A 23,902-nucleotide genomic window follows, 5' to 3' on the forward strand; every position below is an offset into this window, starting at 1 on the left:
TTTATATGTTTGACAGGCTGTAAAATGCATATTTTCCTTTCCATCAATTGTATCTTGTGGGTTTTTTGTATGCATATTAAGTGTTCATTAGAACATGCTACATGTAATAAACCAGTTATTTACAAAAGAAGAATGGATAGGTCATGATTTTGTTAGATTACTGGCTGGCAAAAGCATGCATTTATTCATTCTCATATTGGGGAAATGTCTGCTATATATACAGAAGCAATCATGATATGGGGTCCTGAAGGACATTAAAATGGCATAAGCTGTGGGTTCCAGGAAAGTGTCTAAGTCTAAGTTTTAAAGAACAAATCCTTTTATTAAGGGGATTTGCTCTGTGACATTGGATTCAGTCAAAGGGCCACACTTGAGGACCTAGAGGGCCATATGTGGCCTTGAGGCTGCAGGTTCCCCACCCCTGGAAGAAGTCCTTGAATGTCTTACATTTTGAGAAATGTATAAGTCTGGGAGAAAAGTGATAAACAACATAGTGCCAGTCCTAAAGAAACTTGTGGTTTACTAGGTGGAATAGGGCATGTATCCAAATAATTATGAGAAAAGAATGTGATAATGCAAAGGAGATGTCTAACATGTGCTAAGAAAATTTACTGAGAAATCATTTTCAGCTGTTGGAGTTTGGGAGAGAAGGACCTGAGATGGGTCTTGAAAGCAACTAAACCTATAGATAGGAAGGAATTTTCTTTCTTACTTAGGGAATCCCTGGGTGGGGAACCTGCCACCCTAGGTTGTTGGTTGGGTGCCGCCTTTTGACTGAGTCCAAGTTTTACAGAACAAATCCTTTTATTAAGGGCATTTGTTCCGTAGAGTTTGGATTTTGTCAAAGGGTTGCCCTTGAGGATCAAGAGGGCCACATGTGGCCTCGAGGACACAGGTTTCCCATTCCCGGCAATAGCTTGTACAAATACTTAGAGGTGAGAGAAGTTAATAAGGGATTGTGGAACATTAGAGTCCGTTTAGGGTGGAATATATGAAATAATTCTCAACAAGTAGGCTAGAGGTCTTTAAGTGCCAAGATTAAGATCTTATTTTATAATAAATCACATCTACATAATATGTTAAGACCTGTAAAAGTACTTTCCTTACAAGGCAGGTAAATATAAGTACTATTATTGTCTTTTTACATTTGAGAAAACTGAATCTTTGACAGTTTTAGTGGCTTTCTCGTGGTCACAAAGCTGGTTAATGTCTGACGTGGAATTTGAGCCAAGGTCTCTTGATGCCAACATTCTATTCGCTAAGCTATACTGACAGTGGCCAGAAGCCACTAACTGTTTTGAACAGAGGACTGATATGGTCAGAACAGTTCATTAAGAAAATTAGTCTTTATAGTTAATGTGACATGTATTAGAAAGGGTAGAGGATAGAGTGTGGAAACAAGTCATAGGATTCCAGTTTAGTGCTAGTATTGTGGACTTAGAGCTGGAAGGCAATCTAATCCACCTCTCTCACTGTACAAATAAAGAAACTGAAGCTGACAGAAGGTAAGGAACTTGTCTATGGTCACAAAGCTAACAAATGTCAAAGGCAGGTTTTGAGCTTAAGTCTTACTGCCTCCAGGTCTAGGATTTTAGCCCTGGCACCATGCTCCCTTTCTTCTAATAAATATCTGAACTAGGTGTGAAGAATGGATTGAGTAAATGGGCAGGGAGGAGGAGGAAAGCACTCCATCTGTCTAAAAGACCAGTTTGTTTGAAGTGTTGTGCATGTCGGTTGGGGTTGGAATAATGTGAGATTAGGTTGGAAAGGTGGGGAGATCTGGGCTTGCTAAAAGTCTTTAAGGCCAGCTTAAGGAATTTGAACTTTATAAGCAATATAGAGCCATTATAGGCACCATCAGATCTCAGCATAAGGAAGGATGGATTAGAATGTTGAAAGAGATAGAAAGCTGACCAGTTAAGAGGCTATAGAAATAATCCAGTGGTAATGAGGGCCTGTGTTAGGGTGCTGGTGGTGGGAATAGAAAAGTAGAACAAAGAAATTGTACTGACAGACCAAGAAAAGAAGAGAAATGTAGGCTACTATTTCAAAATAACCCATTTTATTTATTTTTATCCAATGATATGGGTGTAGTGGTGGGATTCAAATAAATTAACAACTGGTTCTCCATGGAACTGAGCTGAGGCCGCTGCTGACGTGGTGGGTGCAGGCGCCACTCTCTGCTAACAACTGGTTTGCCAAACTCATCCTAAAATTAGGTACCAGTTATGCCGAACTGGTGCGAACCAGCTGAATCCCTGTATGGGGTATAATTTCTGTAAGTAGAAAACACACAGACCCAACCCTTGATAAGTACTCAATCTAGGTTAGATCATGGAGACACCCAACACCAACAGAACTCTTATGCCCTATAGCCCAACAACATCACCCCTCAGTGAGAAGAAGGTTTCATACAGGTCTTGTAGTCCATGTCCAGTGATTTACATTAAGCCTCCAGAAGGTTTAAGTGACTTACCTAAGGTCACATATGTCATAGAAGAAGTAATATTAGAACTCGGGTCACCAAACTCATGTGATCCAGTGCTGTTTCCAGTATGCCATACTGTTTTCCTTATAAATATCTTATTATATTAGAATAATTATATTGTACCAATTTTTTTTTGGTATTGCAAGGGACTCCAACATAGTATTTAAATGTACATATAGCACATAAAAGTTTGCTCTGTTATTAGAATTGTCATGTTAGTTTGAGATGTCGCATATATGATAAATATTTTTTAAAAATACTATGTGAACCTTTAAAGTGTTATATAAATATGAACAGCTGGGTGTTACATTGGATAGAGCATTGCTGGTCTTGGAGTCAGGAAGAACTGAGTTCAAATGTTGCCTCAGACATTAACTGTGTGATCTAGGTCAATTTACTTATCCTCTCAGTCTGTTTCCTCTGTAAAATTAGGATGATAATAACACCTATCTTCAGGGCTATTGTGAGGATCAGACAACATATGTAAAGTACTTTATAACCATAAGGAACTTTATTAACACCATCATTATTGCAATTTTTGTTATTTGACTTTATTATTCATAGTTACGTTCTGCCTGCTTGCTCCCCTCACTGGGTGGTCAATACCAACCTTTATTCTTTATCTGGTGTTTTCAGGTAGTCTGGGTGCCAAAAAGTTAAATGTAAACATTTGGTTTTTGTATATGGCCAGTTTTATTAGGTATTTAGAGGAGGGAGAAAAAGACTAGAAAGAGAGGAAGGGCAGAGGAAGGGTGAATTGTAGATTCTCCTTGAGCCTATCTCCTTGTCAAGTTAACCTCTGAAAGGTTTTTTAACTTTGGGTCTTCCAGAGTTGACAGGAACATGTTCTCTCAGATCCATAAAAGAATTTGCTTTAAAGGTGTCTCAATGACTTTTCATGTCCTATGATCCTTTGGAAAAATTGTTATTTCTACTATCGGCCAGCCAGAGTTAGATTGACAGGTAGTCGGGCAAAAAGGCATTCATTCTCTGACCGAACTGTGGAGAAAAGGCTTTTACATAATAAAGGTAGATTAGTACAGTGTTGTCAAACTCAAATAAAAATGGGCACCACTAAATAAACATAAGAATCCCTGCAGGCCACATATTGACTTAGAAAACCACACATCTTTATACATTTCTTTTTTTTTTTATTAATACATCAACACATTAAAATCAGGAACTGCATTTTAATCTGGTTTGGGCTGTACTTGGGAGTATTGTGGGCCACCTTTGGCCTATGAATTGAGTGTTTGACATGTCTGGTCTAGAGTCTCTTCAAGGGTGTACTTACCTTCCTCTTCAATCCAGTGCATGCGTAACACTTTGGTAGTTTCTTTGCAAGCTGAAATGCCATAGAAAAAACATCCTGGTAGAACCTTATTTTAGGTTCATAGAAATTACAGATATAGAAGTCTAATTAGGTTATTTTGTACATCCTCAAGAGGGCTTCGCAGCATAGTTCCCTAAATACATTTTCTATTTCTTTATCTTGTATTCTTAATAAGTATCTCATTGGATGGCTGGTGAAAACCTTTGGGAGAATATTTTGCCTTATCATCAGGAAAGTCTTTCCCCCCAAAAAAACTTACCCAGTTTCCATTTTTTTTAAATTTGATGACATTGCCTATTCTCCTTTTTAATTTTTGTTTCTTTTAGATACTTACAGATTTGTAGAGGACCTCTCTATACCTCTCTCTTTCCTAACTCAAATTATTCATCATTTAATTTACGATTGTTTTTGAGTGAAGGAAAAAAAAATGAATATATTTTTCTAGTCCTGTTCCCCATTTTTTTTCTTTTGGAATTCCTTAGCTGTTATCTACATTTTTTTTTCTAGTAATGAATGGAAACTCAGTTCATTTCACTTCACTGTAGTATCCATTTGATTTAAGTTTTGGCTAGAATTCTGGTGTGACTAGAATTTTGGTTTTGACTAGAGTTTTTGTCATCTTATCTTTTAGACTTTGTAACTTGATAGTTACGGTGAACAAGGAGAAGAGTCAGAAGAAACTAACACAAAAATAATTTACAAAGCAAGACCTTAGACAAAGAAGTAGAACAGTTAAGGATAATTTATCAGGAAAAGCAAAGACTGAGGAGTGACATAGCAGTGGATATAGAGATGATATTTACTGAGAACTGAAAATAAGAAAATGGATTGTAACTTGAGCATGAGATATTTATGTTACAAGGAAAAACTTTGACAGGGCTGTTAAATTTTGGAATGTCTTCCTGAGGGTTGAAGTGGAATCTCTTCCCATGGACCTTTTAAAAATAAGGCGGAGTCTCATTTGTCTGGGTTTGGATAAACGTAGACCTACCAGGGAGAAGAATGATTTAGGTGACATCTCTAGGTATTCCTTCCAGCCCCATAATTCTGTTGAAATCTGCAGAAAGGGAAAGGTTTTGTTATCATTTAGGGGCTTTTTAAGAAGGAAATAGGTATTTAAATTTGGCTTATATAGGGTAGTGTAGAATGGACAGACACCTCTCAACATCACCCTCTTTTGACATTTCTGGACTCTGCTGATATTTTACCTAATTTAGGTGAAGTGTGTGAGAATACCTTGGGGTAGACTGCCTATTGAGGGGCATATTCCAAACTGAGATATTTCATCCTAGGACTAATGCTTTGTACTGAAATTATGGGAACAAACAAACTGATCCTCCTATTTAAAGAGTGGTACCCCTTCTGCGTATAGGAGAGAAACACCCCTTTTATTTTTTCTAATGGAGTTTCCCAGTATAAAACATTTTTTGTTCTCCCTGTAGTTATTTCATTGGTTCACTTCAATTATTCTAGGCATTTTTGACCTTTGGAGTACCTAGTTGTTGGCTCCTTGTCCTAGGTAAAAGTGCTAAGTATCACTAATGGTTCAACAGATCAGAATGAAGTAAAAATTTTACAGTGGGCATGGAGGAGCAAAAATGGAGAGACTGCCCTGAATAAAGGAAATGAGAGAGGAAAGTTCATTTACTGAATAAAAGATTCTAAGCAATAAATTTTTTAAAAAGGAAATATAACATACAATCCTGTTCTGTGAAATAACCTTTAATCTTTTTACGTAGGCAACTTAACAGTTATCAGTGATAATTCAGGACCCAGAATATCAGAGATAAAGCATATTGACTGTGTTTTGACCAGAATTGTCAACCTTCTTTCTGTCAAACCTTCATCAATGCTGCAAATAAATTGTTAAGTCAGATTCCAGATACTGCTTTTCTCACCTATTGAAGATAGTTTAGCTTCTTGTAGCACCTAACAACACATTGTGGTCAAGTACATTTAGAAGAGCATGGCATAGTCAGTAGCCACTGGATTTAGAGTTAAGAAGAGCTGAGTTCCAATTTTATCTCAGATGTTAGCTTTACAACCCTGGGCAAACCTCTGAGTCTTGGTTTCCACATCTGTAAAATGATGAAATTGGACTACATAACCCCCATGATCTCTTCTAGCTCTAAAGCTATTGTCCAATCATTTAATTCCATTTATGAATGGCACTTGCATGTAGGTGACTCAGTTTTCATACTAGAAACATACACAGTTTGTACCTATGTGGTATAGTGCAGAAAATACTGGTTCTAGAGTCGGAAAATTTAATTTGTATTCCTGGTTGCCACTTAACAATAGCTGTGTAACCTTGGACAAATTACTTAAACTGCTCATCCTGTTTACTCAATTATCACTGATGTTGAGTCACTTTCAGTTGTGTTTGACTCTTCGTGACCCCATTTGGACTTTCCTTGGCAAAAGTACGGAGTGGTTTGCCTTTTCCCTCTCCAGCTCATTTTATAGATGAGGAACAAAGATAAACAGGGTTAAGTGACTTGCCCGGGGTCACACAGCTAGTAAGTGTCTGAGGCCTAATTTGAACTCACGAAGAGGAGTCTTCTTGAATCTAAGCCCTGTGTACTGTGCTCTGTGGATCGTACCACCTAGTTTTTCCTTTTCATGACTATAAAATGATTTTAAAGCTACCCTTATATTCTCTATAGAGCTCATGGAAACACAGATTTAGAAATGAAAGGGACTTAGGAAGCCATTTGGTCTATCCCTGTCATTTTATACATGAGGAGGCCTAAGACACAGGGAAGTTAAGTGACTTGCTGAAGGTCACCTAGGCAGTATATGTTAGGAGGGGGATTTGAAGCCAGATCCTGTGACTCCATGGCAAATAGATTTTCCACTCTGCTTCCCATGAGGATTGTGGTGATAATCAAATGACATCGTATAGATACAACGTCATTTTATAAATTGGAACATCCTTTATATGCGCGAGGTGGTGGTGATCGCCGGTCCCTTTTTCTATCCCTTAGAATTCTATCTCACTTCTTTACTTTTGATTACTTTGGCATTTTGTTGTGGTCCTATTCCTTTCTTTTCCCCTCCTGCTAACAGGAAGACCTGCTGCTCCTGGGTTGGAAATGCCTAAGTCTGTAAGGATGGTTTAGTAGCTAAGAGTGCTAGATGTGGATTTGGGAAGACCTGGCTACATATCCTGTCTCTGACACTAGTTGGCTGACCATGGGCAAATCACTTAATCTTTCTGAGCCTCAGTTTCTTCTTCTGCAAAATAGGAATAATTATACCTGTATTATCTGTCTCAGATTTATTGTGAGGTTCAGGTGAGAGAATTATGTAACTTCAAAGTGCTATATAAATGTCACTCTTTAATATCATATTTTGCTCCATTGTAAGTGTCCTGGAACTAAGATAGAGTGGGTTTCTGGTTTCACCATCCATACTAAACATAATTAGAAACAAGCCAGTGAGGAGTAAAGTTACAAGGAAAGAAAAGCCGTTCAAGGTACCTATCTTTGAATATGTTTTTTGGTGAAAAGCCTAGAATTGTCCTTGAAGTAGGTATTCAGTAAATATCTATTGATTGATTGAGTTCCTCCAATGAGATGAAGCTTCTCTCACCCCATCTCCAGTGTAATTGTCACAGGTTTATTGAAAAAACTTTGAGTGTTTGTTAGATATGTTAATTATACATATAATTGTACACATAGAGATTTATATATCTATAATAGATTATAGATCTAATTAAAGATATGTGTTAAATTATCCTTATTTCTTGTTTGTAAAATTTTTGTTTTTCTATTAAGAATAAAGGAAACAAGTGTACATTATATATCTAAAGTGTGATTTCTTCCATCAGTATTTTGGAGCCAACTATTTTTTTCCCCTGGGAATATGCTTTTCTGGAATTATCTATTTTTAGTGGGGAATGTACGATTTGAGAATAGATGTCTGCATTTAGTAAAATGAACAAAGTATAGACGGATTGTAGGGAGAAGTGAAGACCCTGGATTATTTGCCAACTGGATAATGAATGCATAGACAGTTTCCTGTAAACAGTACTAATTATTTTTTTCAAAACTAAAAGTCTCTACCTCAGTGCAATAGATAATTAACCTCATTCCCATACCATTCTGGAATCCCCACCATTTTCTCACTGTGCTTTTCCCTTTCCTCCAACCTCCATTCTTTATGTCTCTAAGGCCCTCCATGATCATTTCCTCCTCTCTACTCCAATGTCCCATATATATGATGCATAGTTTGAAGCAAATGTTTTCTATTTTCTGGGCAGATAGATAATTATGAGGAAGACTAAGAAGATGACTTGGTTTTACCCACAGAGAATACTTTTGGCAATCAGAACCAGAATCCTTCTCATCTGCCAATTGTTTATCAGTCCAGGGCTCTGTTATATGTCTCAAACTTCTCAAAATTTCTACTATAGAAACCTAGGTTCAGAAACTCTCATGGGCCAAGAGGTTATCTGGATGAATGACTTCCTATCTGGGTCCACAGAAAGGAAAATATTATAGCCATTCTCATGGCACTAATTTGTGAAGATGTTAGTTCTCACAATAAAACCTTTTGGTCTCTTCTCATTTTTTTGTGTCAAAGACTAATAACAGGAAACTTTACTTTAGAACTATACTCTATTAATGACAGTAACTTTTGTGAAAGTACCACTTTACTGTGCTAGCAAATGGTACAGAATGATTTTAGGGAAAAAGACAATTCAGGAAAACAAATGAACATGATTTGTTTGTGGTGCTCTGTTTTATGTGCTCCCCTAAACCACTGTGTACTTTTCTTATCAAGCTAGTAACATTCCAATGTATGTAATTTTCTTTTACCTAGGTATTATCTGCCCAGCTGATAAATTTTTCAGGCACAGAAAGACTAATGTGGATTTTAAAATATGGTATGTGTTGAAGAAAGGAGTCTCATGTATAACATGTCAAACAGATACTTACACAAAAGCAAACACACACTGGTGTGTTTTTTCCCCACCCTCCACTCCCTTTGCTGGAGGTCAGGGGAAGCAGCAGGGGGTTACTTAAGTGCTGGCCCATTGATTTTTATGCCAAACTTTCCCCTTCCCTCCTCCAACTCTGCTTTAGGAAATGTCAGTAGCGCATTAGTTTTCCACCATCAAAAATTTTATTTTTTGGGCAGCTAGGTGGCGTAATGAGTAGAACACCTGCCCTGGAGTCAGGAGGGCCTGAGTTCAAATGTGCTCTCAGACACTTGACATACTTACTAGCTGTGTGACCTTGGGCAAGTCCCTTAACCCCAACTGCCCTGCCTTCCCCCCTCAAAATTTTTTTAATCTAAAAAAAAGAATTTTATTTTTCTTTGATAACAACCAAAGCAAGGAGTTTGAAAGAGAGCATACTAATCCATTTTTGCTCTTTTATTTTTGTGAAGGAATGTTCACAGCATGGTGGAATATTTCTGCTGAGAGCTGCTTTGCCATGGGAGCTCTTTGACTTTGATTCTAGTAGAACAAATAGTAAGCTACAGAAACATTGATTAAGTATGAGGCAGTTCTACAGATGAGTGTGAAGCAGGGCATAGGAATTAACACTGCCTTGATAATAGGCTAATATGACACTTATCACTTGGAACCATTTATTAGATGCTGTTAAATAACTTTTTTAAAAATCAGAATTGTAATTGTACTGGTATAGGATACTTCCTCTACTAATGTAAATCTGCACTTTCTACACATCTTGTATGCTTGGAGAGTGAGTCTGGTGACTTTGCATAGCACGCCCTCACTTAAATCCAATTCACCTGGGTGTCATGGCATCTCTTCCCTGATGTCATGATCCTTCCTTTCCCTTCCCTCCCCACATAGGATATCATAACCTTACTTGTAGGTGCTCTGCCCAAAGGAATTTAATTTGGATCTCTGGAACATTTTTTTTTTCTGCTTAAGGACCATGCCTTAAATGCAAATCACTTTGGCTCTCCTGGATTGGCCAGCAATAGGTACCAGGCCAAGCCCCACTTGGTCACTGTTTGGCCTGATTGGCTCAGAGTGAATGTAAATGGCAGTTGTTTCTGTTTTGGCTAGAAACCCCAAGGGTCTTCCCCGACCAGACTGATTTTTTTTTTTTTACTATATAAAGGCTATATATAAGGCATTTTATTATTTACTATTTAATTTAATTTTTTTTTTGCTTTTTGGCAGGGCAATTGGGGTTAAGTGGCTTGCCCAAGGTCACACAGCTAGTACATGTGTCAAGTGTCTGAGGCCAGGTTTGAACTCAGGTCCTCCTGGCTCCAGGGCCGGTGCTCTACTCACTGAGCCACTTAGCTGCCCCAATATATTATTTTATTTTATATTATATTATATACTATATAAAGGCTATATATGTATTAGCCATTCTCTGCCTAATTTCTTACCTAGCCTTAATCACTGGATGGGTGCTGCCTCAGTCAACTTAAAGGTTAAAGACCTTAGCTTAAAAATTCCAAGGTCTCTCATTGCATCCAGGGCCATCTCCAGTCATCTTGATCTATATCTCTCCGCTAGACCCAAAGGAGAAAGTGAGGCTTGTGACTTTGCACAGCTCTCCCTTACTTAAATTTCACTTAAGTATTAGAGATATAAATATAAAAAGCAAGATAGTCCCTGACCTCAAAGAACTTATTTCTAATGGGAGAATACAACGGAAATAGATGAGTAGTGGCCAGGGAGGCTGTTTTAGTTTGGGAAGTAACAGGGATGGTGAGTACCCCCTCCTCCTTACTCAGTAAATTCAAGTGGCTTCCTTTCATTCCAGGATCAAATATGAAATCCTCTTTTTGTTGTTCAAAGCCCTTTATAACCTCTCCCTCCAGCCCCTTTTCCCATCCCTTTCCAGTCTTCTTACATCTTATACCCCTCCCATTATGCTCTGTGATCCAGTGACTACTTCCTTGCTGTTTTTCACAAAACACATTCCATCTCCAAATTCTAGGCATTTTCACTGGCCATCCTGGACAACTCTTGTCCATGCCCTCAGATAAGTTGGATACAGGGTTTACCTAACTTGAAAAAGGGAAGGAAAAAAATAGAAATTCAGAATGTCAGTTTTGATTTCCCTGTTCAAACAATTTCTGTGGATTTCATAAAACTGTGAATTGAAAAATCCCTTGGAGATCATTTTACTCAGCCTTCTCATTTTACAGAAGAGGAAACAGGCCCAAGAAGGTTGAATCACTTTCCTTCTTGTAAAGTGTTATTAATTTTTATTGCATGCCACTCAGGTGGAGAGATGTTGGGGACATGAATGCAAAACTGAACCACCAACAAATGTAATCATTTCAAGGAGGCATAATTAGTTTGAAACAGTAGTTATTTGGATATTCTTTTACCTGATGATTAGGCAGGTTGAAGAGGAGGGGTGTGTGTGTGTGTGTGTGTGTGTGTATGTAATGCAACATTTTAGAAATGCAGAGAAATTCATGGTAAATATTTTGAGCATATGCTTCCTTAAACTACATGTTGGTAAAATGCCAATATCATAATTTTCATTTTACATTAAAATATCCCATATTAAAGTATATATATATATATTTGTTATCATCAGAATGCTCTGTACGCTGGTGAAATGAATTTTCTGGGAGTGTATTTTTTGTTACATGTCACTGTAATTTTTGCTAGTAGATATAATTCAGTCTATTTGAAAATTTAAAATAATGAGCTCTTAAAGTGAACAAGATTATACAGTCTTAGAGCATTATAAATGTTCATGACCTATAAAAAAAAGTAAATTTGGGATGATAGTCTTAATTTTGGAGACTCGTATGAAATAGCGATATATTGAGGGAAGTATAATAGATATTATGATACACTCATGGAATTTCAGAACTGAAGGAGGACCTAATTCATTCCTCTTGTTTTACAGATAAGGGCGCTCAGATCTAGACAGATGAAGTAACAGTCCAAGATCCCACAGCTAGCTGACATCAGGGCCAGGGCTTAGACCCCAGTTCTCTTCACCCTCTAAAGCCTATCCCCTCAGCTCAGTGCTTTTTCTGTTTTGTTTATCAGTGTCTCATTCAAGAAATGTTTACTCAGTACCTACTACTCACAAGACACCATGTCAGGCTCTACAAGTCATTAACAAAATGGATGAAAAATATATGTCGATGGAGTTTATGAGTCAAAATACCTAAGTTTTTCATTTCTTTTCTTCGTTTCTGAGATTTGAAATAAAATGATCTGGCCTTGTGGTAGGTGAAAATAGTTGTGCCATCTCCAATGAAATCCTTTTAATTTCTTTTAGGTGGTTGTGATGCTGTCTACTGTCGAAGGGGGAACATGGGATTCTGAACTCAGGACTTGGCAAATACAGTAAGTGAACAAGGAATTTTCTTTTAACCATCTCTCCCTTAAAAAAAGTTTTATTGATGCCTTTTGTTTTTTGTATCAGCAAATTCCAAATGTGTCCTCTTTCAAAGCAAAAAAAAAAAAATTCAGCAAACCAACTGGCACATTGACTACTCTTTTGAAACATTGGTATTTAAAAGTATTTGTATTATTGGAGAGGTGATGTCATTTTTATGCTTTATAAATTAATAAAAATAATTCTATTTGAAAAAAAAATGATTAATGCTGAATACTTTTTTGTGCTTTCTTTTGATTTGTAAGACCACTCTTGACCTATCTTGGTATACTTTTTAAAAAATGTGTTTACAAGACATATTACATTCTGTTAGAGTGTTTTGAAACATGCCTGATATGTAGTGCTGTCTTTGTATGAGGTACTTCATTATGTGTGCCCCAGTGGTGAAGTTTCCTAAGGGCAAATTTAATTAAACTGTGGAATAACCTTCTTGGGAAAGTAGGAGGGTCTCGTTATTTAACATACCCTGGAAGAAAGCACAATGAAGAAACCATTTTGTGGGGACAAGGAGGAAATCTTATATAAAGGAAAAAGAGAAGTGGGATTTGCCTACAAAATTCACGATGTTTTTAAAAATATCTTTGAATTGTTAACACTTGCTATTGAAAGTGTAGGGTCTGCAGGTTGTATTCTAATAGCAGTGTTTGTGCAGAGCTTCTTATGAATCTAAATTTATTACCACAGAAGTGTTTCATCTTTTTATCTACAATTATATGGTTTTTGCTGAATTCTTCTAAAATTTTAACATCCAGGTCGAGTAATATCCAACATATTAACACATATGTATGTATACACATATATGTATATATGTAATGTGTGTATCTGATGCTGTTCACTACATGCTTATGCAGTCCTTCTTGGCCAGCTCTGAAATTGCATCCCCCAAAGGATTAAAATTCAGTCACTGTTCTGAGCACATGGTGTCAACTGTGACCTGGGTGTGCGCCAATTAGTTACAGCACCTGCGCCTAATTATGGAGTCTTGTTGAAGCAGCCCTGGAAAATGGAGGAGGAGTTGCCTTTCAGCTGTGGCCATACATATGTGACTGCAAAACTGCCCTGCCAAACTTCTGCTCCTTTTTTTGACTGACAAGAAAACTAAAAATGAGATTCTAGCTAGCTGGCTACAACTACAGGACAGAAGGGGAAGTAATTCGGGTATGAGAGAAGAAAAGAGGGGAAAAAAATGTTAAAAACACCCTCAAAACCACATATACGCAGAAAAGCACAGCACAACAGCGACAATCCTATAATGTCCTTGGATGTAAGGTCTTTTGAGATAGGCTGCTTATTCCAGGAGGAAAAGTTTTCAGATTTTTTTGGTGGGGATGGGAAGGGTGGGAGGAGGGGGGATGGAGGGGGTAGAGGAGGATAGTACAGATTTAGGGCTTAGCATGACCTAGTCCATAATGCTGGACTTCGAGTGAGGAAAATCCAGGTTCGTATCCTGCCTCTGAAACTTCCTTTACTCTGCGACTATGGGCAAGTCATTTAAACTAGGGGTGGGGAACTTGTGGCCTGGAAGCCAAATGTGGCCCCCTCCCAGGTCCTCAAGTGCGACCCTTTGACTGAATCCAAACTTCACAGAACAAATCCCTGAAAGGATTTCCTTGAAATTTTTTCTGTGAAGTTGGATTCAGTCAAAGGGCTGTTCTTGAGGACCTAGAGGGTCACATGTGGCCTTGAGGCTGCAGGTTCCCCATCCCTGAGTCCTAACCCATTTGAGTCTTAGTTTTTCATCTATAAGATAGCAATAATAATACCAGTTGTATCTGTCTCATAGGGCTGTTGTAAGGCTCAAACCAGATAATGTATGCAAAGCACATTATAACCTTTAAGCACCATATATATGCCAATGATCATTACCATTATAATTATTATTTTTATAAGCTCTTTTGGGCCTTTGGTATCTTTTGGTTGTGATATTCATTATGGGTTTCTTGCAGGCAGGACTGTCTTTTTGCTTCTTTTTGTGTCTCCGGTGCTTAGCAAAGTGCCTGGCACATAATTGGTGCTTAATAAATGTTTATTGATTGAAATATATACTGATTCAAGTTGTATTCAAGTTTACCTGAACTGCGGTGTTACCCGGGAGGAGGTGCTCAGGTCTGACTTGGAAATATGAGATTTAAGGCTGAGAGACATAATATCCCACTGGGGAGCTATATGCCAATTACTCTAAGTTGGGTCAATGGAAATATAATTCCTAAAGGGAGTTGGTATTTTGGCTTCTGAGGGAAAAACCTATAGGCTAGATTTTGTCTATTTGTTTATTACATGTCCCCTAAAGTTGTAGGGATTAAGGATTCCCTAGAGCAATTACTTTGGAGAAAAACAAGGGAGAGAGCAAGCACATCAGATGGGACTTTTAGTTTCTTTTATTTATTCATGCATTCGACCTCGACACAGGTTAGTGATCCTGATTCTTCCAGGAGACTGAACTAATTCCAGTGCACAAATGTATTTTAAAAAACCCATCCTTAATGTCTTTGTTTCAGAAAAGATAAAAATGTGAAATTTCTTTGGGTGCTCTCTCAATCTCTGAACAGCTACTTCTCTCTCTCTGTAGTTGTTGCCTTTTACTAAGGCACCTGACCAAGACATTTTAAGGAGTAGTATAAAAACCCTGGTATTACTTGTTGAGATGTTCTTTACCTAAATATTCTAATGGTGTTTTGGTCCATTGATGGAGTTACAGATAGGAGACGATGAAATGGTTTAATTTTTTTTCTGGTTCTTCCCATGACTCCTCTTATATTTTAGACAACTGTGAGGTTGGGTTGTAAAAGTAATGAAGCTACAGGAGTTATATGACTATAATTACAAAACTATTTTTACAGAAATAAAGGCAGACCTAAATAACTGGAGAGATATTAATTAACTGTTCATGGTTAGGCTGTGCCAATATAATAAAAATGACAGTACTACTTAAAAGTAAAGAAGGTGGCTTTTACAAAACCTATCAGAAAATATACTTTTAAAGTGTTGTCCTTAAGAGCCATCTCCTTGGGAAGTCATCAACTTATTCCAACTTTTGCTTAAAACCTTTTTGGAAAGCCTCTCTGGGAATTGCTGTCAGAGCCAATTTACAAACTATGGAAGAAAATTTCTTTCATTACTTTGGCTCCATTTCTAGCCTAGGCAAGTCAGACCAGCTCGATTGTCCATATCGTTTTCTTGATTCCAAATGAATTTTGACTTTTTTTTTAGAAAAATGAAATGTTTCATTGATGTTTCTTTTTGACATCACTGTCACTTTTCAAAGATTACCTCCCTTTCCCCCCAGTTATAGCTCCTTCCCTTATAACAAATAAATCTAGTCAAACAAAGTATGTCAACCCATTGGCCATGCCTGCAGATGTAGGGACTTAAAACTCTTCAAACATCAATCTCAACCTCAAAGGACCCAGATTCGAAGATATTCAAAAGAATTTGCTAAAAACTTCTAAAGGCAGTTTTCATGTTACCATTCCTGGAAGGAAAGAACATGAGAACCAGTTGCCCTATAACTCCATTCTCCATCCTTCCTTCCTGTCATTTCTTTAGACGTGTTGTTTTCCCTTATTAGAATATAAGCTTCTTTAGAAAGGACTGTCCTTCCTTTTGTATCCTCAGAGTGAGTACAGTGCCTAGCACATAGTACATACTTAGTAAATGCTTTTTTGATTCATTCATTCCCACAGAGGAAATCCAGAATTGTTCTGACCACAGGCAGCATCATCAAAGTAAGTATTTGGCTTTCCAAGATAATTGCTTTGAAGGAAACAGAATTTATTTGGATTTATAAATTCTGATGTTTATTTAAAAAAATAATCGTCAGCCATGCCATTTAATCTTAACCTTTCAGTACCTGTTTCCAATAGTGTAAAATAGGGTAACACCAATTGACTCCTACCTGCATCCCCAAGAGTACTTTAAAAATGACTAATGGGTATGAAATGATTAAGAATTATAATTAATTTTAATTTTTAAAGTCCAGTAATCTGATATGTTAGAGTGTGTTGGAATAGGAATTGCTAGATAGTGGAAACATAACAGTTAACTGATATTAACTGCTCATCACAATTACAATGTTGTGCTGTAGAAAGGGTACTGAGTATTGAGTTAGAGGGTCTATGCTGAATCCTGACTCTACTACTTTCTAGCTGTATGGTCTTGAGCAAGTGACTTCTTTTGTTTGAGTTTTTGTAAAACTTAGGGATTGGATTAGATTACCTCCAGAGCCTCTTTCAGCTTTATATCTATGATACTATGAATATTCACTACACAAAAAGCTTCATCACCACCTGCCTGTACTATTACAATAGCTTCTTAATAGCTCTTCGTGCTTTCAGCCCACTAATCCATTTTCCATGCCACTACCAGAATATCTTCTGTAGCTCTGTGTTACCCACTTAGAAAAAAATGGGCACTCCTTTGCCTGACATTTAAGGCTCCTCTTTCCTGCCTTGAAATTTCTAGCTGTACCTCCTTTCATTTTGATCTACTTCTTCTTCAAGCCAAACTGGATCACTCTCTCTTCTCTGAATATATTTTAATTCCTTGCCCCCCACCCTCAAATCCATGCCTTTGCTTATGTTTTTGCCTGTGTTTAGAATGTCTGCTTTTCCCCATTTAATCAATTCCTAGTAATCCTTTAAACTCTAGCCTGAATGCTATCCATGAAGCCTTCCCTGAACATCTCTACCACCTCTCTATTGATGCTGGGGCTGTACTTGGGTCTCACATAGTGTTTTGTTTTGCAAGGTAATAATGAAGGTTACATTTAACTTTATTTGGGGCTTATTTGTCTTCTAGATTATAAGCTCAATGAGGGCAAGGACCACATCTTAGAGAGAAATTGTTTCCTTCCTCAATGTATAGCACAATGCTGTGTACACAGTAGTAATAAATGTTTGCAGATAAGTGACACTTTATTCTTGAGGCCCATGCCCTAAGAGGGAGAAGAAAACCTATGTGGAAGATCAGGCAACTGTCAGAAGTTTAAAAGGAACAGTATGAAGAACAAACAAAGAAGGGTATAGTGCCACAGGGCTTTCTGGGGGGCTGGGGGCATATTTTGACTTCACTCCATGTCTCAGAGCCCTTAACATGTATCATGATATTCTCGGGTGAATGTATTCACACCAGCATGAAGACAGATTTCTGTTAAGCCTTTGTTATAGGTGGGGCCTTTTCCTTTGTGGAATACTGCAATGTGCTTCCTTGCCTTCAGAGCTAAGGTCACCAGCAGTAGATAGGGCTTTTTGGCTGGGGTTGATAGCAGCTTTTCTTTATCTTCTCAACTTTGTGTCTCAAGAACCTGGGTCTTTGAGACTCCAAAATTAATACTCTAGCCCTTTGCTTGTTATGCAACACTGCCTCTTATAAGTTGTGCTTATGACATTTTTGAGATTAACTAACTTTTCATTCTTCAAGTGCTTCAAAGCAAAAATTATTACCAGAAAGCTTAAGCCTTAAGATAAAAACAACATTCATAGTAACACAATCTGCAACCTCCTAATAGACTGGTAAGCTATGTTGGTTTCTCTTCTTTTTATTGAGTTCGTGTTTGTGTATTTAAGCAGGCTTGTCTTGGCTTCCTGAGTCCCTCCAAAATTTTGACTCAGTAACCATCTGATCAGTCTTACAAGGAATAAGACCTTATGCGACAGATCTAAGAACAGTGAGTAGAAATGGCAAAGAGGTAAATTTGGATGCCACAAAAAAATAAACTTCTCATCAATTAAAGCTGTCCAAAAATGGGATAGGTTGCCTTGGGAGGTAGTAGTTCCACCCTCAGTGGAGTTAGTTAAGCAAAAGCTGGACAACCATTTGTGGGATATTTTATAGTCAGGGATTCTGTTTCTGGATATGAATAATATTAATAAGTCACTGAGGTCCCTTCCAACATTAAAATTCTGTGGTTCTCCTAAAAATGTTAAACTTTTATCTCCTCTAGAGTAAGGAAGTAGAGATACAGTAAAAGTTGAGAGATAACATACTGTTCTTAATTGATAGTCTGACAAGGTCTTAATTACAACAGAACCCATCTCCATGGTTAATGAGAATTCTTTCCTCTACTTCTCAAGCTTGTACTCATCTCCATTTGGTTGTTTGCAGTCGGTGACATCATTAGTCAGTAGTGCAGGGAGTTGCAAAACTTTAAGACTGCTTCAGCAGTTGCTGATGTCATCAACTATTCCAACAAGAAACATAGATCCTAGGGGCCCCATTTTGCAGTTTTGGCAGGTGAAAGCCTTTTGTTTCAACCTGAAAAGAAATAAAATGACATGTGTATCTAATTAAGTTGGAATTTACCATTCTTGGGTAAATCATGGTTTATTACTAACTGGGTCATATCCTTATGCTCCATGCTGATCTGGTAGCTCCCAGTAGACATCACTCCTTCCAGAAATCTGACTTCATACATTTTCTCCTGGCATTTTATTTATTTTTGCACTGTTTATGTGTATTTTCCCAAGAACTTTGTCTCCTTTGGACTGTGTGCTTTTTGGTGGCTAGTTACATTCAAAGAGTTAAAAACACAATTCTCATTTTTTTTTCTTAAAGGAACCAGCCCTACTACTTACTCAGTGTCCCAGAGGGGGTGGACTAGCTTAACTCCAAAGTCACCTTTCAGCTGTAAAATCATTGACTCTTTTATTCTATGTGGGAGACATGAGATGGTGTTAGGGCTATATTTAATTGATCAATCAGTAAGAATTTATTAAGTACTTACTATATCCCAGGCACTGTCTTAGGTTCTGAGGATTTAAAAGTATAAGCTCCGTCAAGGAATTTACATTTTATCAGAAAGGAGTGAGGATAATAATATCCTTTTGTTTTAGTTAATTGAAAGTTTCAAGAAGATGTTTTTAACCAAATCTTTGCAAAGAATTGTAGGGAGGAAGGAACCAGAAAGTGCAGAACTCTAGAACTTGTGCATTTAGAATTGGTCAAAGTTTATCCTGTTCTGTGCAAGTAGTAGCAATGTTGTTTATGCTGCTTTTTGGGAGTAACTAAGAGTATTTAGTAACTATTGTGTGCTTAACACAATTGCAGATGGAGTCTGTGAGGGAAATAAGAGAAGTACAGGATGTGGCTCATATGTACATCTCTTAAGGAGCTTACAAATCAGACTGGGAGACAAGAAACAATAAAAGAATGGTTTTTAAATTCCATAAGATATGGCTCTAGTTTGATTCCACAAACACTTAAGTGCTGGCTATGTCCAAGACAGACAAAAATAAGTATCAAAGGAATTGAAGAAGAGAGATCATTGTGGTAGGAATTATTGGGATCATTTTTTAAAATTTTATTTAGTTTATTTAATATTTTTAGTTTCAGCATTGATTTTCGCAAGAGTTGGAATTACAAATTTTCTCCCCATTTCTACCCTCCACCCCACTCCAAGATGGCATATATTCTGGTTGCCCCATTCCCTAGTCAGCCCTTCCTTCTGTCACCACACTCCCCGCCCCATCCCCTTTTCCCTTACTTTGTTGTAGGGCAAGATGGCTGTTTATGCCCCATTGCCTGTATATCTTATTTCCTAGTTGCATGCAAAAACTTATTTTTTGAACATCTTTTTTTAAAACTTTGAGTTCCAAATTCTCTCCCCTCTTCCCTCCCTACCCACCCTCCCTAAGAAGGCAAGCAATTCAACATAGGCCATATGCATATCATTATGTAAAACCCTTCCACAATACTCATGTTGTGAAAGACTAACTATATTTTGCTCCTTCCTATCCTACCCCCCTTTATTCAGTTTTCTCCCTTGACCCTGTCCCTTTTCAAAAGTGTTTGTTTTTGATTACCTCCTCCCCCTATTTGCCCTCCCTTCTATTGTCCCCCCGTTTTTATCTCCTTCCTTCTTCTTTCCTGTGGGGTAAGATACCCAATTGAGTTGTTATTCCCTCCTCATGTCAAATCCTGTGAGAGTAAGATTCACTCATTCCCCCTCACCTGCCCCCTCTTCCCTCCCAACAGAACTGATTTTTCTTGCCACTTTTATGTGAGATAATTTACGCCATTCTATCTCTCCCTTTCTCCCTCTCTCAATATATTCCTCTCTCATCCCTTAATTTGATTTTATTTTTTTAGATATCATCCCTTCATATTCAACTCAGCCTGTGCCCTCTGTCTCTCTCTATATGTATATTCCCTTCAGCTACCCTAATACTGAGGTCTCATGAATCATGCACATCATCTTTCCATGTAGGAATGTAAACAAAACAGTTCAACTTTAGTAAGTCCCTTATGATTTTTCTTTCTTGTTTACCTTTTCATGCTTCTCTTGATTCTTGTGTTTGAAAGTCAGATTTTCTATTCAGCTCTGGTCTTTTCACTGAGAAAGCTTGAAAATCCTCTATTTTATTGAAAGTTCATATTTTGCCTTGGAGCATGATACTCAGTTTTGCTGGGTAGGTGATTCTTGGTTTTAATCCTAGCCCCATTGACCTCTGGAATATCATATTCCAAGTCCTTCGATTCCTTAATGTAGAAGCTGCTAGATCTTGTGTTATCCTGATTGTGTTTCTGTAATACTCAAGTTGTTTCTTTCTGGTTGCTTGCAGTATTTTCTCCTTGATCTGGGAGCTCTGGAATTTGGTGACAATATTCCTAGGAGTTTTCTTAATTATTGGGATCATTAAGAAGCTTGGACTTTTAGATTGGTTTTGTAAGATAGGGTTGGTTTTGTAGAGTTGGGGGAGAAAAGGGAACAATGTTTTTAGGGAGAGAAGAAAGCTTGAACAAATATATGATAGAGTTGGGGATGATTACATCATTTGTGCAGAGCCTCATTGGCCTGATTGGAAGGGAATGTACATTTTGGGAAGAAGTAGAAGATAAAATTGGACAGAAGTTAGAACTCGTTTGTGGGAGTTCTTGAAAACTTACAAGATAGGGGAGTTCTGAGTTTATCTGACAGGTAGCTGGGAGCAATTGTGGGCTCTTGAATAAGGGAGTAGCATGTTGAGAGTGATTGTTTAAAAAGATAAATCAAGAAATTATATGCAGGTTAGGTTGGGGGTAGCAGATGGGAACAGTGGTAACAGGAAGTCTGGATGATGAAACTAAAGATACCCATAGCTAGAAGGAGCTTTTGAGATTTTATAATCTAATGCACTCATTTTTTAGATCAGGAAATTGATTTCCACAGAGATTAAATGACTTGGCTAAGGTCAGTTAAAGTAACCTACACAAATAAGTCAGTGAGAATCTGCCATAGAAGTGTCAAAGAAGATAAAGACTAAAAAATAGCCATTCAGTTCAACAAAGAATTTATTCAATATTTACTGTGTTTAGGACATAATTCTTGTTGATACAGAAGAACTTTATAGTATCAACTATTGAGTGCCTAGGCAGAGAATGAGACGTGCACAGATAAGTATTAGACAAGTTAGAGTTTATTAGAAGTAGTTGAGTGATTCAGGTGAAAGACTTTAGGGAAATTTGCAGGGAGAGAGAGAGACAGAGACAGAGAAAATGAACACACTTTCAGCTGGGAGGAATCCAGGAGGACTTCCTGGAACTATTGCCTACTGAGATGAACCTGTAAAAAATAAACGGGTTTTAAGAGGTGAGATAAGAAGGGGGTATATTTTGTGTATATACAAATATAGGGAGCCACAGAAGGATGTTGTTTACATGTAATGAATACATAGTAGTTTGGTTTCATTAAGAAAGGGGAATGATGAGAAATGAGGTTGGAAAAGAAAGTTGGAGTTAATTTGTGGAGGACTTTAAATGCCATATGGAAGAGTTTGTATTTTGTCCTAGAGGTAATGGGAAACTCTTAAAGTTTTTGAGCAGGTTAGAATTATGATCAAACCTGTGCCCTAGAAAGATCATTTCCGGGAGGTGTGTGAAGGATGGATTGGATGGAAGTTGAGGGGGAGCCTAGAGGCAGGGAGACTGGTTACGTGGCTATTATAGCAGTCCATGTGTAAAGTAATGAGAGCCTGAACTAGGGTGGCATCAGCATGAAGGGAACAAACAGGGTAGGCTCAAGAGAAATTGCAGGGGCTTTTCAATTTAATTTCATGCACTAAAAGTCTGGATGAACATAGAAGATACACTGCAAGAGCAAGCATGACTTGATTAAATTGCTAGGAACTGGCTAGAATTTATGATTTACTGGAAACCTGGTTTATCAGTCACATTAATGTGAGAGATGTGGTAAAGGTAGATAGGACAGGACTGGGAAACTAATTAGATGTTGGCAGTTTGGCAGGGAATGTATGGGGCAGCTGTGGGAGAGAGGGCCAGGTCAAAGGTGAATGAGGTTTCAAACTCTGGTATTTGAGATGATGGTGGTGACATGAGCCAAAATAGATGAATTAAGTAAGGAGGGGCAGGGGTCAGATGTGCTGAGTTAGTTTCCAAAATGTTTAGTTTGAGGTGTTGGCAAGGGACATTGACATAAGCATATCTAGCAGGTACTAGAGATCTAGTATTCTAGCTTAGTGGGTAGAGATTGAGGTGTTAAATTTGGAATATCTCCACTGAGGTGCTAACTGAGCCATTGGAAGAGGATGAGATCACCAAAGGAGGAAAGTGTAGCAGGTGAGAAAAGGAAGATGAACAAGTGAAAGAGATCAGGAAAGAGAGGTCAGATAGGAAGAGAACCAGGAGACAGTAGTATTATTGAAGCCCAAGGGAGGAGAGAGTGTCTGGGAGAAAGAGGATATTAATAGTGTTACATGCTGCAAGAAATGTCATGGGAGATCAGAAATGAAAAAAGTATCATATCTAACAATTAACAAATCACTGGTGACCTTTTAAAGTACTTTCAATACAGTTGAGGGGAAGGGCTGAAACTAGCCTGCAAGGTGTTGAGGGTGGTGAGAATTTTCTATGCAGAAAGTATAGGCTACTTCTGCTAAGAGTTCAGTATTAGAAGAGAGAGGAAACTCAAGATGATAAGGGGATTGCAGGGTTGATGGAAGAGGTGTTTTGTTTTTAAAGGAGGAGGGGACCTGGTCATGTTTGTAGGATATTAGAGAAGACAGGGTTATTTCAAAGGATGAACTTTAAGAATGACTTTAGACCCCTAATACTAGATGAATTACATTTTAGGGTATTGAAAGAATTTGCTGTCATGATTTTAGAAACTTTGTATTCTGTAAATTTACATTCTGGAAATGATCATGGCAAACTGAAGAGGTGACAGCAGGTTGAATATTGGCAAGTATTTGCCTGATCAAAAAAACACTTAGTGTTCTTTAAAGAATCATAGAGAACAGAGGAGGTGAAAGTAGATAGGAGGTGGGCAAATATTGTCAGATTTTAAAAACTGGAAGAATGTAGATTTTGGAATCTGTGTACACTGCTGAGCTTAATTCCAATTTGTGGTGGAATTCTAGAAGAGATTATTAAACATATGATTTGTTGATACTTAGAAAAGGAAGTAGTAATTACCAGGATTCACCACCAATAAGTAATGTTAAACTAATATTTCCTTTTTTGATAGCTTACTTAGAATAGTGTATCAGGGAATTCCATAGATATAGTTTATGTTGACAGAATCTTTCATAATTAGTATGGGGGATACATGCACAGTAAGGTGGAGTCATTGATGGTTGAACTATTTTAATCCAAAAGTGTTGATTAATGAATTATTGTCAACATAGAGGGAAGGTCTAGTGGCTTGTTATAGAACTCTGTGCTTGCTGCTGTCCTATTTACTATTTTTATTAATAACGTGAAGGTGTAGAAGGTAAAAGG

At 37.6% G+C, this 23,902-nt stretch overlaps 1 protein-coding gene across 1 annotated transcript in view; it reads left to right on the forward strand.

The window, feature by feature from the left end:
- Positions 1 to 23,902, forward strand: part of JADE3 (jade family PHD finger 3) — a 185,272-nt gene that overhangs the window by 45,567 nt on the left and 115,803 nt on the right. Inside the window, exons 2-3 of the mRNA XM_036746832.1 lie at positions 8,649 to 8,712; positions 12,071 to 12,138. The gene's annotated coding sequence lies outside the window, so the exon portion shown is untranslated. The remainder of the gene's footprint in view (positions 1 to 8,648; positions 8,713 to 12,070; positions 12,139 to 23,902) is intronic.

The sequence above is a fragment of the Trichosurus vulpecula genome, chromosome 2 (genome assembly GCF_011100635.1).
Source record: "Trichosurus vulpecula isolate mTriVul1 chromosome 2, mTriVul1.pri, whole genome shotgun sequence".
Classification (NCBI taxonomy): domain Eukaryota; kingdom Metazoa; phylum Chordata; class Mammalia; order Diprotodontia; family Phalangeridae; genus Trichosurus; species Trichosurus vulpecula.